The 14,978-nt window shown below is 19.4% G+C and overlaps 1 long non-coding RNA gene across 5 annotated transcripts; it reads left to right on the top strand.

The window, feature by feature from the left end:
• The first annotated feature begins 274 nt into the window (after positions 1–274).
• LOC143378304 (uncharacterized) lies at positions 275–14,584 on the top strand. Of its 5 annotated transcripts, none has more exons than XR_013088128.1 (4): positions 275–1,074; positions 3,978–4,248; positions 6,798–9,589; positions 9,823–12,108. It is a non-coding gene; the product is annotated as an uncharacterized LOC143378304 (long non-coding RNA). The 5 variants fall into 5 exon arrangements; XR_013088131.1 differs by lacking the exons at positions 275–1,074; positions 3,978–4,248 and adding exons at positions 4,422–4,618; positions 12,984–14,584 and having other exon boundaries at positions 6,269–9,589; positions 9,823–11,528; XR_013088130.1 differs by lacking the exons at positions 275–1,074; positions 3,978–4,248 and adding exons at positions 4,422–4,618; positions 6,269–6,410 and having other exon boundaries at positions 7,248–9,589.
• The last annotated feature ends 394 nt before the right edge of the window (positions 14,585–14,978 follow it).

The following is a 14,978-nucleotide window of genomic DNA, read 5'->3' as shown; positions in this document are numbered from 1 at the left end:
AAAGGAGGTAAATAAATAGAGAAAAAATTGGTAAATAAATTAGAGAAAAATAGGAAAATAAACTAGAGAAAAAATAGGTGTATAAATAGAGAAAAATATCTAAATAAATGAAAGAAAAACGGTAAATAAAAAAAATAGGTAAATAAATTAGAGGAAAAGTAGGTAAATTAATTAGAGAAAAATAGCTAATTAAAAAAATAGGTAAATAAATAGAGGAAAAAATATGTAAATTATCTAGAGAAAAAATAGGTAAATAAATAGAGAAAAATAGGTAAATAAACCAAAGAAAAAAAGGTAAATAAAAAATAGGTAAATAAATTAGAGGAAAAAATAGGTAAATTATCTAGAGAAAAAATAGGTGTATAAATATAGATAAATAGCTAAATAAATTAAAGAAAAAAAGGTAAATAAAATATAGGTAAATAAATTAGAGGAAAAAAATAGGTAAATAAACAGAAAAATAGGTAAATAAATTAGAGAAAAAAGTCGGTAAATAACTAGAGAAAAAATAGGTAAATAAATAGAGATAATATATGTGTATAAATTAGAGAAAGAAAGAGGTAAATAAATAGAAAAAAAGTAAATGAATAGAGAAAAAATTGGAAAATAAATAGGAGAAAAAATAGGTAAATAAATAGAGAAAAAATAGGTAAATAAATAGAGAAAACAAAAGAGGTAAATAAATAGAGAAAAAATAGGTAAATAAATAGAGAAAAAATAGTTAAATTATCTAGAGAAAAAATAGGTGTATAAATATAGATAAATAGCTAAATAAATCAAAGAAAAAAAGGTAAATAAAAAATAGGTAAATAAACTAGAGAAAAAAATAGGTAAATTAATTAGAGAAAAATAGCTAATTAAAAAAAATAGGTAAATAAATAGAGGAAAAAATGGGTAAATTATCTAGAGAAAAAATAGGTAAATAAATAGAGAAAAATAGGTAAATAAACCAAAGAAAAAAAGGTAAATAAAAAAATAGGTAAATAAATTAGAGGAAAAAATAGGTAAATAAACAGAAAAAAATGGGTGAATAAATGAGAGAAAGAAATAGGTAAATAACTAGAGAAAAAATAGGTAAATAAATAGAGAAAAAGTAGGTAAATAAAATGAGAAAATGTAGGTAATTAAAATAGAGAAAAATAGGTAAATAAACAGAGAAAAAATAGGTAAATAAATTAGAGAAAAAAATAGATAAGGAAATAGTGAAAAATAGGTAATGAAGTAGAGAATACAATGGAGGTAAATAAAAACAGAAAATAGGTAAATACATAGAGAAAAATAGGTAAATAATTTAGAGAAAAAAATAGGTAAATAAATAGAGAAAAATAGTAAATAAATAGATAAAAAATAGGTAAATAAAATAGAGAAAAAATAGGCAAATAAATAGAGAAAAAATAGGTAAATTATCTAGAGAAAAATAGGTGTATAAATAGAGAAAATAGCTAAATAAATGAAAGAAAAAAGGTAAATAAAAAAAATAGGTAAATAAATTAGAGGAAAATAGGTAAATTAATTAGAGAAAAATAGCTAATTTAAAAAAATAGGTAAATAAATAGAGGAAAAAATAGGGAAAATAAATAGAGGAAAAAATAGTTAAATTATCTAGAGAAAAAATTGGTGTATAAATATAGATAAATAGCTAAATAAATCAAAGAAAAAAGGTAAATAAAAATAGGTAAATAAACTAGAGAAAAAAATAGGTAAATTAATTAGAGAAAAATAGCTAATTAAGAAAAATAGGTAAATAAATAGAGGAAAAAATAGGTAAATTATCTAGAGAAAAAATAGGTCTATAAATATAGATAAATAGCTAAATAAATCAACGAAAAAAAGGTAAATAAAAAATAGTAAATAAACTAGAGAAAAAAATAGGTAAAATTAATTAGAGAAAAATAGCTAATTTAAAAAATAGGTAAATAAATAGAGAAAAAAATAGGTAAATTATCTAGAGAAAAATAGGTGTATAAATATAGATAAATAGCTAAATAAATTAAAGAAAAAAAAGGTAAATAAAATATAGGTAAATAAATTAGAGGAAAAAATAGGTAAATAAACAGAAAAATAGGTAAATAAATTAGAGAAAAAAGTAGGTAAATAACTATGGAAAAAATAGGTAAATAAATAGAGATAATATATGTGTATAAGTTAGAGAAAGAAAGAGGTAAATAAATAGAAAAAAAGTAAATGAATAGAGAAAAAATTAGAAAATAAATAGAGAAAAAATAGGTAAATAAATAGAGAAAAAATAGGTAAATAAATAGAGAAAACAAAAGAGGTAAATAAATAGAGAAAAAATAGGTAAATAAATAGAGAAAAAATAGTTAAATTATCTAGAGAAAACGGTGTATAAATAGAGAAAAATAGCTAAATAAATCAAGGAAAAAAAATGTAAATAAAAAAATAGGTAAATAAATTAGAGGAAAAAATACGTAAATAAACAGAAAAAATGGGTGAATAAATGAGAGAAAGAAATAGGTAAATAACCAGAGAAAAAATAGGTAAATAAATAGAGAAAAAGTAGGTAAATAAAATAGAGAAAAAGTAGGTAAATAAAATAGAGAAAAATAGGTAAATAAACAGAGAAAAAATAGGTAAATAAATTAGAGAAAAAAATAGATAAAGAAATAGTGAAAAATAGGTAATGAAGTAGAGAATAAAATGGAGGTAAATAAAAACAGAAAATAGGTAGATACATAGAGAAAAATAGGTAAATAATTTAGAGAAAAAATAGGCAAATAAATAGAGAAAAATAGGTAAATAAATAGAGAAAAAATAGGTAAATTATCTAGAGAAAAATAGGTGTATAAATAGAGAAAAATAGCTAAATAAATCAAGGAAAAAAATGTAAATAAAAAAATAGGTAAATAAATTAGAGGAAAAAATAGGTAAATAAACAGAAAAAAAATGGGTGAATAAATGAGAGAAAGAAATAGGTAAATAACTAGAGAAAAATAGGTAAATAAATAGAGGAAAAAATAGGTAAATAAATAGAGAAAAACAAAGGGAGTAAATAAATAGAGAAAAATTGGTAAATAAATAGAGAAAAAATAGGTAAATAAATAGAGAAAACAAAGGAGGTAAATAAATAGAGAAAAAATTGGTAAATAAATAGAGAAAAAATAGGTAAATAAATAGAGAAAAATAGGTGTATAAATAGAGAAAAATATCATAAATGAAATGAAAGAAAAAGGTAAATAAAAAAAATAGGTAAATAAATTAGAGGAAAAATGGTAAATTAATTAGAGAAAATAGCTAATTTAAAAAAATAGGTAAATAAATAGAGGAAAAAATAGGGAAATAAATAGAGAAAAAATAGTTAAATTATCTAGAGAAAAAATAGGTGTATAAATATAGATAAATAGCTAAATAAATCAAAGAAAAAAAGGTAAATAAAAATAGGTAAATAAACTAGAGAAAAAAATAGGTAAATTAATTAGAGAAAATAGCTAATTAAGAAAAATAGGTAAATAAATAGAGGAAAAAATAGGTAAATTATCTAGAGAAAAAATAGGTCTATAAATATAGATAAATAGCTAAATAAATCAACGAAAAAAAGGTAAATAAAAAATAGGTAAATAAACTAGAGAAAAAAATAGGTAAATTAATTAGAGAAAAATAGCTAATTTAAAAAAATAGGAAATAAATAGAGGAAAAAAAGGGTAAATTATCTAGAGAAAAAATAGGTAAATAAATAGAGAAAAATAGGTAAATAAACCAAAGAAAAAAAGGTAAATAAAAAAATAGGTAAATAAATTAGAGGAAAAAATAGGTAAATAAACAGAAAAAATGGGTGAATAAATGAGAGAAAGAAATAGGTAAATAACTAGAGAAAAAATAGGTAAATAAATAGAGAAAAAGTAGGTAAATAAAATAGAGAAAATGTAGGTAATTAAAATAGAGAAAAATAGGTAAATAAACAGAGAAAAAATAGGTAAATAAATTAGAGAAAAAAATAGATAAGGAAATAGTGAAAATAGGTAATGAAGTAGAGAATACAATGGAGGTAAATAAAAACAGAAAATAGGTAAATACATAGAGAAAAATAGGTAAATAATTTAGAGAAAAAAATAGGTAAATAAATAGAGAAAAATAGGTAAATAAATAGATAAAAAAATAGGTAAATAAAATAGAGAAAAAATAGGCAAATAAATAGAGAAAAAATAGGTAAATTATCTAGAGAAAAATAGGTGTATAAATAGAGAAAAATAGCTAAATAAATGAAAGAAAAAAGGTAAATAAAAAAAATAGGTAAATAAATTAGAGGAAAAATAGGTAAATTAATTAGAGAAAAATAGCTAATTTAAAAAAATAGGTAAATAAATAGAGGAAAAAATAGGGAAATAAATAGAGAAAAAATAGTTAAATTATCTAGAGAAAAAATTGGTGTATAAATATAGATAAATAGCTAAATAAATCAAAGAAAAAAAGGTAAATAAAAAATAGGTAAATAAACTAGAGAAAAAAAATAGGTAAATTAATTAGAGAAAAAATAGCTAATTAAGAAAAATAGGTAAATAAATAGAGGAAAAAAATAGGTAAATTATCTAGAGAAAAAATAGGTCTATAAATATAGATAAATAGCTAAATAAATCAACGAAAAAAAGGTAAATAAAAATAGGTAAATAAACTAGAGAAAAAAATAGGTAAATAATTAGAGAAAAATAGCTAATTTAAAAAAATAGGTAAATAAATAGAGAAAAAAATAGGTAAATTATCTAGAGAAAAATAGGTGTATAAATATAGATAAATAGCTAAATAAATTAAAGAAAAAAAAGGTAAATAAAATATAGGTAAATAAATTAGAGGAAAAAATAGGTAAATAAACAGAAAAATTAAATAAATTAGAGAAAAAAGTAGGTAAATAACTATGGAAAAATAGGTAAATAAATAGAGATAATATATGTTATAAGTTAGAGAAGAAAGAGGTAAATAAATAGAAAAAAAGTAAATGAATAGAGAAAAATTGGAAAATAAATAGAGAAAAAATAGGTAAATAAATAGAGAAAAAATAGGTAAATAAATAGAGAAAACAAAAGAGGTAAATAAATAGAGAAAAATAGGTAAATAAATAGAGAAAAAATAGTTAAATTATCTAGAGAAAACTAGGTGTATAAATAGAGAAAAATAGCTAAATAAATCAAGGAAAAAAATGTAAATAAAAAAATAGGTAAATAAATTAGAGGAAAAAATAGGTAAATAAACAGAAAAAATGGGTGAATAAATGAGAGAAAGAAATAGGTAAATAACCAGAGAAAAAATAGGTAAATAAATAGAGAAAAAGTAGGTAAATAAAATAGAGAAAAAGTAGGTAAATAAAATAGAGAAAAATAGGTAAATAAACAGAGAAAAAATAGGTAAATAAATTAGAGAAAAAAATAGATAAAGAAATAGTGAAAATAGGTAATGAAGTAGAGAATAAAATGGAGGTAAATAAAACAGAAAATAGGTAAATACATAGAGAAAAATAGGTAAATAATTTAGAGAAAAAATAGGCAAATAAATAGAGAAAAATAGGTAAATAAATGAGAGAAAAAATAGGTAAATAACTAGAGAAAAATGGGTGAATAAATGAGAGAAAGAAATAGGTAAATAACTAGAGAAAAAATAGGTAAATAAAGAGAGGAAAAAATAGGTAAATAAATAGAGAAAACAAAGGAGGTAAATAAATAGAGAAAAAATTGGTAAATAAATAGAGAAAAATAGGTAAATAAATAGAGAAAAAATAGGTGAATTATCTACAGAAAAATAGGTGTATAAATATAGATAAATAGCTAAATAAATCAAAGAAAAAAAGGTAAATAAAAAATAGGTAAATAAACTAGAGAAAAAATAGGTAAATTATCTAGAGAAAAAATAGGTCTATAAATATAGATAAATAGCTAAATAAATCAACGAAAAAAAGGTAAATAAAAAATAGGTAAATAAACTAGAGAAAAAATAGGTAAATTAATTAGAGAAAAATAGCTAATTTAAAAAAAATAGGTAAATAAATAGAGAGAAAAATAGGTAAATTATCTAGAGAAAAATAGGTGTATAAATATAGATAAATAGCATAAATAAATTAAAGAAAAAAAGGTAAATAAAATATAGGTAAATAAATTAGAGGAAAAAATAGGTAAATAAACAGAAAAAATGGGTGAATAAATGAGAGAAAGAAATAGGTAAATAACCAGAGAAAAAATAGGTAAATAAATAGAGAAAAAGTAGTAGAATAATTTAGAGAAAAAATAGGCAAATAAATAGAGAAAAATAGGTAAATAAATGAGAGAAAAATAGGTAAATAACTAGAGAAAAATGGGTAAATAAATAGAGAAAATATATGTGTATAAATTAGAGAAAGAAAGAGGTAAATAAATAGAAAAAAAGTAAATGAATAGAGAAAAAATTGGAAAATAAATAGAGAAAAATAGGTAAATAAACAGAGAAAAAATAGGTAAATTATCTAGAGAAAAATAGGTGTATAAATAGAGAAAAATAGCTAAATAAATCAAAGAAAAAAAGGTAAATAAAAAAAGGTAAATAAACTAGAGAAAAAAATAGGTAAATTAATTAGAGAAAATAGCTAATTTAAAAAAATAGGTAAATAAATAGAGGAAAAAATATGTAAATTATCTAGAGAAAAAATAGGTAAATAAATAGAGAAAAATAGGTAAATAAACCAAAGAAAAAAAGGTAAATAAAAAAATAGGTAAATAAATTAGAGGAAAAAATAGGTAAATTATCTAGAGAAAAAATAGGTGTATAAATATAGATAAATAGCTAAATAAATTAAAGAAAAAAAGGTAAATAAAATATAGGTAAATAAATTAGAGGAAAAAATAGGTAAATAAACAGAAAAATAGGTAAATAAATTAGAGAAAAAAGTCGGTAAATAACTAGAGAAAAAATAGGTAAATAAATAGAGATAATATATGTGTATAAATTAGAGAAAGAAAGAGGTAAATAAATAGAAAAAAAGTAAATGAATAGAGAAAAAATTGGAAAATAAATAGAGAAAAAATAGGTAAATAAATAGAGAAAAAATAGGTAAATAAATAGAGAAAACAAAAGAGGTAAATAAATAGAGAAAAAATAGGTAAATAAATAGAGAAAAAATAGTTAAATTATCTAGAGAAAAAATAGGTGTATAAATATAGATAAATAGCTAAATAAATCAAAGAAAAAAAGGTAAATAAAAAATAGGTAAATAAACTAGAGAAAAAAATAGGTAAATTAATTAGAGAAAAATAGCTAATTAAAAAAAATAGGTAAATAAATAGAGGAAAAAATGGGTAAATTATCTAGAGAAAAAATAGGTAAATAAATAGAGAAAAATAGGTAAATAAACCAAAGAAAAAAAGGTAAATAAAAAAATAGGTAAATAAATTAGAGGAAAAAATAGGTAAATAAACAGAAAAAAATGGGTGAATAAATGAGAGAAAGAAATAGGTAAATAACTAGAGAAAAAATAGGTAAATAAATAGAGAAAAAGTAGGTAAATAAAATAGAGAAAATGTAGGTAATTAAAATAGAGAAAAATAGGTAAATAAACAGAGAAAAAATAGGTAAATAAATTAGAGAAAAAAATAGATAAGGAAATAGTGAAAAATAGGTAATGAAGTAGAGAATACAATGGAGGTAAATAAAAACAGAAAATAGGTAAATACATAGAGAAAAATAGGTAAATAATTTAGAGAAAAAAATAGGTAAATAAATAGAGAAAAATAGGTAAATAAATAGATAAAAAAATAGGTAAATAAAATAGAGAAAAAATAGGCAAATAAATAGAGAAAAAATAGGTAAATTATCTAGAGAAAAATAGGTGTATAAATAGAGAAAAATAGCTAAATAAATGAAAGAAAAAAGGTAAATAAAAAAAATAGGTAAATAAATTAGAGGAAAAATAGGTAAATTAATTAGAGAAAAATAGCTAATTTAAAAAAATAGGTAAATAAATAGAGGAAAAAATAGGGAAATAAATAGAGAAAAAATAGTTAAATTATCTAGAGAAAAAATTGGTGTATAAATATAGATAAATAGCTAAATAAATCAAAGAAAAAAAGGTAAATAAAAAATAGGTAAATAAACTAGAGAAAAAAATAGGTAAATTAATTAGAGAAAAATAGCTAATTAAGAAAAATAGGTAAATAAATAGAGGAAAAAATAGGTAAATTATCTAGAGAAAAAATAGGTCTATAAATATAGATAAATAGCTAAATAAATCAACGAAAAAAAGGTAAATAAAAAATAGGTAAATAAACTAGAGAAAAAAATAGGTAAATTAATTAGAGAAAAATAGCTAATTTAAAAAAATAGGTAAATAAATAGAGAAAAAAATAGGTAAATTATCTAGAGAAAAATAGGTGTATAAATATAGATAAATAGCTAAATAAATTAAAGAAAAAAAGGTAAATAAAATATAGGTAAATAAATTAGAGGAAAAAATAGGTAAATAAACAGAAAAATAGGTAAATAAATTAGAGAAAAAAGTAGGTAAATAACTATGGAAAAAATAGGTAAATAAATAGAGATAATATATGTGTATAAGTTAGAGAAAGAAAGAGGTAAATAAATAGAAAAAAAGTAAATGAATAGAGAAAAAATTGGAAAATAAATAGAGAAAAAATAGGTAAATAAATAGAGAAAAAATAGGTAAATAAATAGAGAAAACAAAAGAGGTAAATAAATAGAGAAAAAATAGGTAAATAAATAGAGAAAAAATAGTTAAATTATCTAGAGAAAACTAGGTGTATAAATAGAGAAAAATAGCTAAATAAATCAAGGAAAAAAATGTAAATAAAAAAATAGGTAAATAAATTAGAGGAAAAAATACGTAAATAAACAGAAAAAATGGGTGAATAAATGAGAGAAAGAAATAGGTAAATAACCAGAGAAAAAATAGGTAAATAAATAGAGAAAAAGTAGGTAAATAAAATAGAGAAAAAGTAGGTAAATAAAATAGAGAAAAATAGGTAAATAAACAGAGAAAAAATAGGTAAATAAATTAGAGAAAAAAATAGATAAAGAAATAGTGAAAAATAGGTAATGAAGTAGAGAATAAAATGGAGGTAAATAAAAACAGAAAATAGGTAAATACATAGAGAAAAATAGGTAAATAATTTAGAGAAAAAATAGGCAAATAAATAGAGAAAAATAGGTAAATAAATGAGAGAAAAAATAGGTAAATAACTAGAGAAAAATGGGTAAATAAATAGAGAAAATATATGTGTATAAATTAGAGAAAGAAAGAGGTAAATAAATAGAAAAAAAGTAAATGAATAGAGAAAAAATTGGAAAATAAATAGAGAAAAATAGGTAAATAAATAGAGAAAAAATAGGTAAATTATCTAGAGAAAAATAGGTGTATAAATAGAGAAAAATAGCTAAATAAATCAAGGAAAAAAATGTAAATAAAAAAATAGGTAAATAAATTAGAGGAAAAAATAGGTAAATAAACAGAAAAAAATGGGTGAATAAATGAGAGAAAGAAACAGGTAAATAACTAGAGAAAAAATAGGTAAATAAATAGAGAAAAAGTAGGTAAATAAAATAGAGAAAATGTAGGTAATTAAAATAGAGAAAAATAGGTAAATAAACAGAGAAAAAATAGGTAAATAAATTAGAGAAAAAAATAGATAAGGAAATAGTGAAAAATAGGTAATGAAGTAGAGAATACAATGGAGGTAAATAAAAACAGAAAATAGGTAAATACATAGAGAAAAATAGTAAATAATTTAGAGAAAAAAATAGGTAAATAAATAGAGAAAAATAGGTAAATAAATAGATAAAAAAATAGGTAAATAAAATAGAGAAAAAATAGGCAAATAAATAGAGAAAAAATAGGTAAATTATCTAGAGAAAAATAGGTGTATAAATAGAGAAAAATAGCTAAATAAATCAAAGAAAAAAAGGTAAATAAAAAAAGGTAAATAAACTAGAGAAAAAAATAGGTAAATTAATTAGAGAAAATAGCTAATTTAAAAAAATAGGTAAATAAATAGAGGAAAAAATATGTAAATTATCTAGAGAAAAAATAGGTAAATAAATAGAGAAAAATAGGTAAATAAACCAAAGAAAAAAAGGTAAATAAAAAAATAGGTAAATAAATTAGAGGAAAAAATAGGTAAATTATCTAGAGAAAAAATAGGTGTATAAATATAGATAAATAGCTAAATAAATTAAAGAAAAAAAGGTAAATAAAATATAGGTAAATAAATTAGAGGAAAAAATAGGTAAATAAACAGAAAAATAGGTAAATAAATTAGAGAAAAAAGTCGGTAAATAACTAGAGAAAAAATAGGTAAATAAATAGAGATAATATATGTGTATAAATTAGAGAAAGAAAGAGGTAAATAAATAGAAAAAAAGTAAATGAATAGAGAAAAAATTGGAAAATAAATAGAGAAAAAATAGGTAAATAAATAGAGAAAAATAGGTAAATAAATAGAGAAAACAAAAGAGGTAAATAAATAGAGAAAAAATAGGTAAATAAATAGAGAAAAAATAGTTAAATTATCTAGAGAAAAAATAGGTGTATAAATATAGATAAATAGCTAAATAAATCAAAGAAAAAAAGGTAAATAAAAAAAGGTAAATAAACTAGAGAAAAAAATAGGTAAATTAATTAGAGAAAATAGCTAATTTAAAAAAATAGGTAAATAAATAGAGGAAAAAATATGTAAATTATCTAGAGAAAAAATAGGTAAATAAATAGAGAAAAATAGGTAAATAAACCAAAGAAAAAAAGGTAAATAAAAAAATAGGTAAATAAATTAGAGGAAAAAATAGGTAAATTATCTAGAGAAAAAATAGGTGTATAAATATAGATAAATAGCTAAATAAATTAAAGAAAAAAAGGTAAATAAAATATAGGTAAATAAATTAGAGGAAAAAATAGGTAAATAAACAGAAAAATAGGTAAATAAATTAGAGAAAAAAGTCGGTAAATAACTAGAGAAAAAATAGGTAAATAAATAGAGATAATATATGTGTATAAATTAGAGAAAGAAAGAGGTAAATAAATAGAAAAAAAGTAAATGAATAGAGAAAAAATTGGAAAATAAATAGAGAAAAAATAGGTAAATAAATAGAGAAAAAATAGGTAAATAAATAGAGAAAACAAAAGAGGTAAATAAATAGAGAAAAAATAGGTAAATAAATAGAGAAAAAATAGTTAAATTATCTAGAGAAAAAATAGGTGTATAAATATAGATAAATAGCTAAATAAATCAAAGAAAAAAAGGTAAATAAAAAATAGGTAAATAAACTAGAGAAAAAAATAGGTAAATTAATTAGAGAAAAATAGCTAATTAAAAAAAATAGGTAAATAAATAGAGGAAAAAATGGGTAAATTATCTAGAGAAAAAATAGGTAAATAAATAGAGAAAAATAGGTAAATAAACCAAAGAAAAAAAGGTAAATAAAAAAATAGGTAAATAAATTAGAGGAAAAAATAGGTAAATAAACAGAAAAAAATGGGTGAATAAATGAGAGAAAGAAATAGGTAAATAACTAGAGAAAAAATAGGTAAATAAATAGAGAAAAAGTAGGTAAATAAAATAGAGAAAATGTAGGTAATTAAAATAGAGAAAAATAGGTAAATAAACAGAGAAAAAATAGGTAAATAAATTAGAGAAAAAAATAGATAAGGAAATAGTGAAAAATAGGTAATGAAGTAGAGAATACAATGGAGGTAAATAAAAACAGAAAATAGGTAAATACATAGAGAAAAATAGGTAAATAATTTAGAGAAAAAAATAGGTAAATAAATAGAGAAAAATAGGTAAATAAATAGATAAAAAAATAGGTAAATAAAATAGAGAAAAAATAGGCAAATAAATAGAGAAAAAATAGGTAAATTATCTAGAGAAAAATAGGTGTATAAATAGAGAAAAATAGCTAAATAAATGAAAGAAAAAAGGTAAATAAAAAAAATAGGTAAATAAATTAGAGGAAAAATAGGTAAATTAATTAGAGAAAAATAGCTAATTTAAAAAAATAGGTAAATAAATAGAGGAAAAAATAGGGAAATAAATAGAGAAAAAATAGTTAAATTATCTAGAGAAAAAATTGGTGTATAAATATAGATAAATAGCTAAATAAATCAAAGAAAAAAAGGTAAATAAAAAATAGGTAAATAAACTAGAGAAAAAAATAGGAAAATTAATTAGAGAAAAATAGCTAATTAAGAAAAATAGGTAAATAAATAGAGGAAAAAATAGGTAAATTATCTAGAGAAAAAATAGGTCTATAAATATAGATAAATAGCTAAATAAATCAACGAAAAAAAGGTAAATAAAAAATAGGTAAATAAACTAGAGAAAAAAATAGGTAAATTAATTAGAGAAAAATAGCTAATTTAAAAAAATAGGTAAATAAATAGAGAAAAAAATAGGTAAATTATCTAGAGAAAAATAGGTGTATAAATATAGATAAATAGCTAAATAAATTAAAGAAAAAAAGGTAAATAAAATATAGGTAAATAAATTAGAGGAAAAAATAGGTAAATAAACAGAAAAATAGGTAAATAAATTAGAGAAAAAAGTAGGTAAATAACTATGGAAAAAATAGGTAAATAAATAGAGATAATATATGTGTATAAGTTAGAGAAAGAAAGAGGTAAATAAATAGAAAAAAAGTAAATGAATAGAGAAAAAATTGGAAAATAAATAGAGAAAAAATAGGTAAATAAATAGAGAAAAAATAGGTAAATAAATAGAGAAAACAAAAGAGGTAAATAAATAGAGAAAAAATAGGTAAATAAATAGAGAAAAAATAGTTAAATTATCTAGAGAAAACTAGGTGTATAAATAGAGAAAAATAGCTAAATAAATCAAGGAAAAAAATGTAAATAAAAAAATAGGTAAATAAATTAGAGGAAAAAATAGGTAAATAAACAGAAAAAATGGGTGAATAAATGAGAGAAAGAAATAGGTAAATAACCAGAGAAAAAATAGGTAAATAAATAGAGAAAAAGTAGGTAAATAAAATAGAGAAAAAAGTAGGTAAATAAAATAGAGAAAAATAGGTAAATAAACAGAGAAAAAATAGGTAAATAAATTAGAGAAAAAAATAGATAAAGAAATAGTGAAAAATAGGTAATGAAGTAGAGAATACAATGGAGGTAAATAAAAACAGAAAATAGGTAAATACATAGAGAAAAATAGGTAAATAATTTAGAGAAAAAAATAGGTAAATAAATAGAGAAAAATAGGTAAATAAATAGATAAAAAAATAGGTAAATAAAATAGAGAAAAAATAGGCAAATAAATAGAGAAAAAATAGGTAAATTATCTAGAGAAAAATAGGTGTATAAATAGAGAAAAATAGCTAAATAAATCAAAGAAAAAAAGGTAAATAAAAAAAAGGTAAATAAACTAGAGAAAAAAATAGGTAAATTAATTAGAGAAAATAGCTAATTTAAAAAAATAGGTAAATAAATAGAGGAAAAAATAGGTAAATAAATAGAGAAAACAAAGGAGGTAAATAAATAGAGAAAAAATTGGTAAATAAATTAGAGAAAAATAGGAAAATAAACTAGAGAAAAAATAGGTGTATAAATAGAGAAAAATATCTAAATAAATGAAAGAAAAAAGGTAAATAAAAAATAGGTAAATAAATTAGAGGAAAAGTAGGTAAATTAATTAGAGAAAAATAGCTAATTAAAAAAAATAGGTAAATAAATAGAGGAAAAAATATGTAAATTATCTAGAGAAAAAATAGGTAAATAAATAGAGAAAAATAGGTAAATAAACCAAAGAAAAAAAGGTAAATAAAGAAATAGGTAAATAAATTAGAGGAAAAAATAGGTAAATTATCTAGAGAAAAAATAGGTGTATAAATATAGATAAATAGCTAAATAAATTAAAGAAAAAAAGGTAAATAAAATATAGGTAAATAAATTAGAGGAAAAAATAGGTAAATAAACAGAAAAATAGGTAAATAAATTAGAGAAAAAAGTAGGTAAATAACTAGAGAAAAAATAGGTAAATAAATAGAGATAATATATGTGTATAAATTAGAGAAAGAAAGAGGTAAATAAATAGAAAAAAATGTAAATGAATAGAGAAAAAATTGGAAAATAAATAGAGAAAAAATAGGTAAATAAATAGAGAAAAAATAGGTAAATAAATAGAGAAAACAAAAGAGGTAAATAAATAGAGAAAAAATAGGTAAATAAATAGAGAAAAAATAGGTGTATAAATATAGATAAATAGCTAAATAAATTAAAGAAAAAAAGGTAAATAAAATATAGGTAAATAAATTAGAGGAAAATATAGGTAAATAAACAGAAAAATGGGTAAATAAATTAGAGAAAAAAGTAGATAAATAACTAGAGAAAAAATAGGTAAATAAATAGAGATAATATATGTGTATAAATTAGAGAAAGAAAGAGGTAAATAAATAGAAAAAAAGTAAATGAATAGAGAAAAAATTGGAAAATAAATAGAGAAAAAATAGGTAAATAAATAGAGAAAAAATAGGTAAATAAATAGAGAAAACAAAAGAGGTAAATAAATAGAGAAAAATAGGGAAATAAATAGAGAAAAAATAGGGAAATAAATAGAGAAAAATAGGGAAATAAATAGAGAAAAAAATAGTTAAATTATCTAGAGAAAAAATAGGTGTATAAATATAGATAAATAGCTAAATAAATCAAAGAAAAAAAGGTAAATAAAAAATAGGTAAATAAACTGGAGAAAAAAATTGGTAAATTAATTAGAGAAAAATAGCTAATTAAGAAAAATAGGTAAATAAATAGAGAAAAAATAGGTAAATAAATAGAGAAAACAAAGGAGGTAAATAAATAGAGAAAAAATTGGTAAATAAATTAGAGAAAAATTGGAAAAATAAACTAGAGAAAAAATAGGTGTATAAATAGAGAAAAATATCTAAATAAATGAAAGAAAAAAGATAAATAAAAAAAATAGGTAATTAAAATTAGAGGAAAAGTAGGTAAATTAATTAGAGAAAAATAGCTAATTAAAAAAAATAGGTAA

This window comes from Andrena cerasifolii, unplaced genomic scaffold (assembly GCF_050908995.1).
Source record: "Andrena cerasifolii isolate SP2316 unplaced genomic scaffold, iyAndCera1_principal scaffold2393, whole genome shotgun sequence".
NCBI classification, from domain to species: domain Eukaryota; kingdom Metazoa; phylum Arthropoda; class Insecta; order Hymenoptera; family Andrenidae; genus Andrena; species Andrena cerasifolii.
This window is presented reverse-complemented; position numbering and strand designations above follow the sequence as displayed.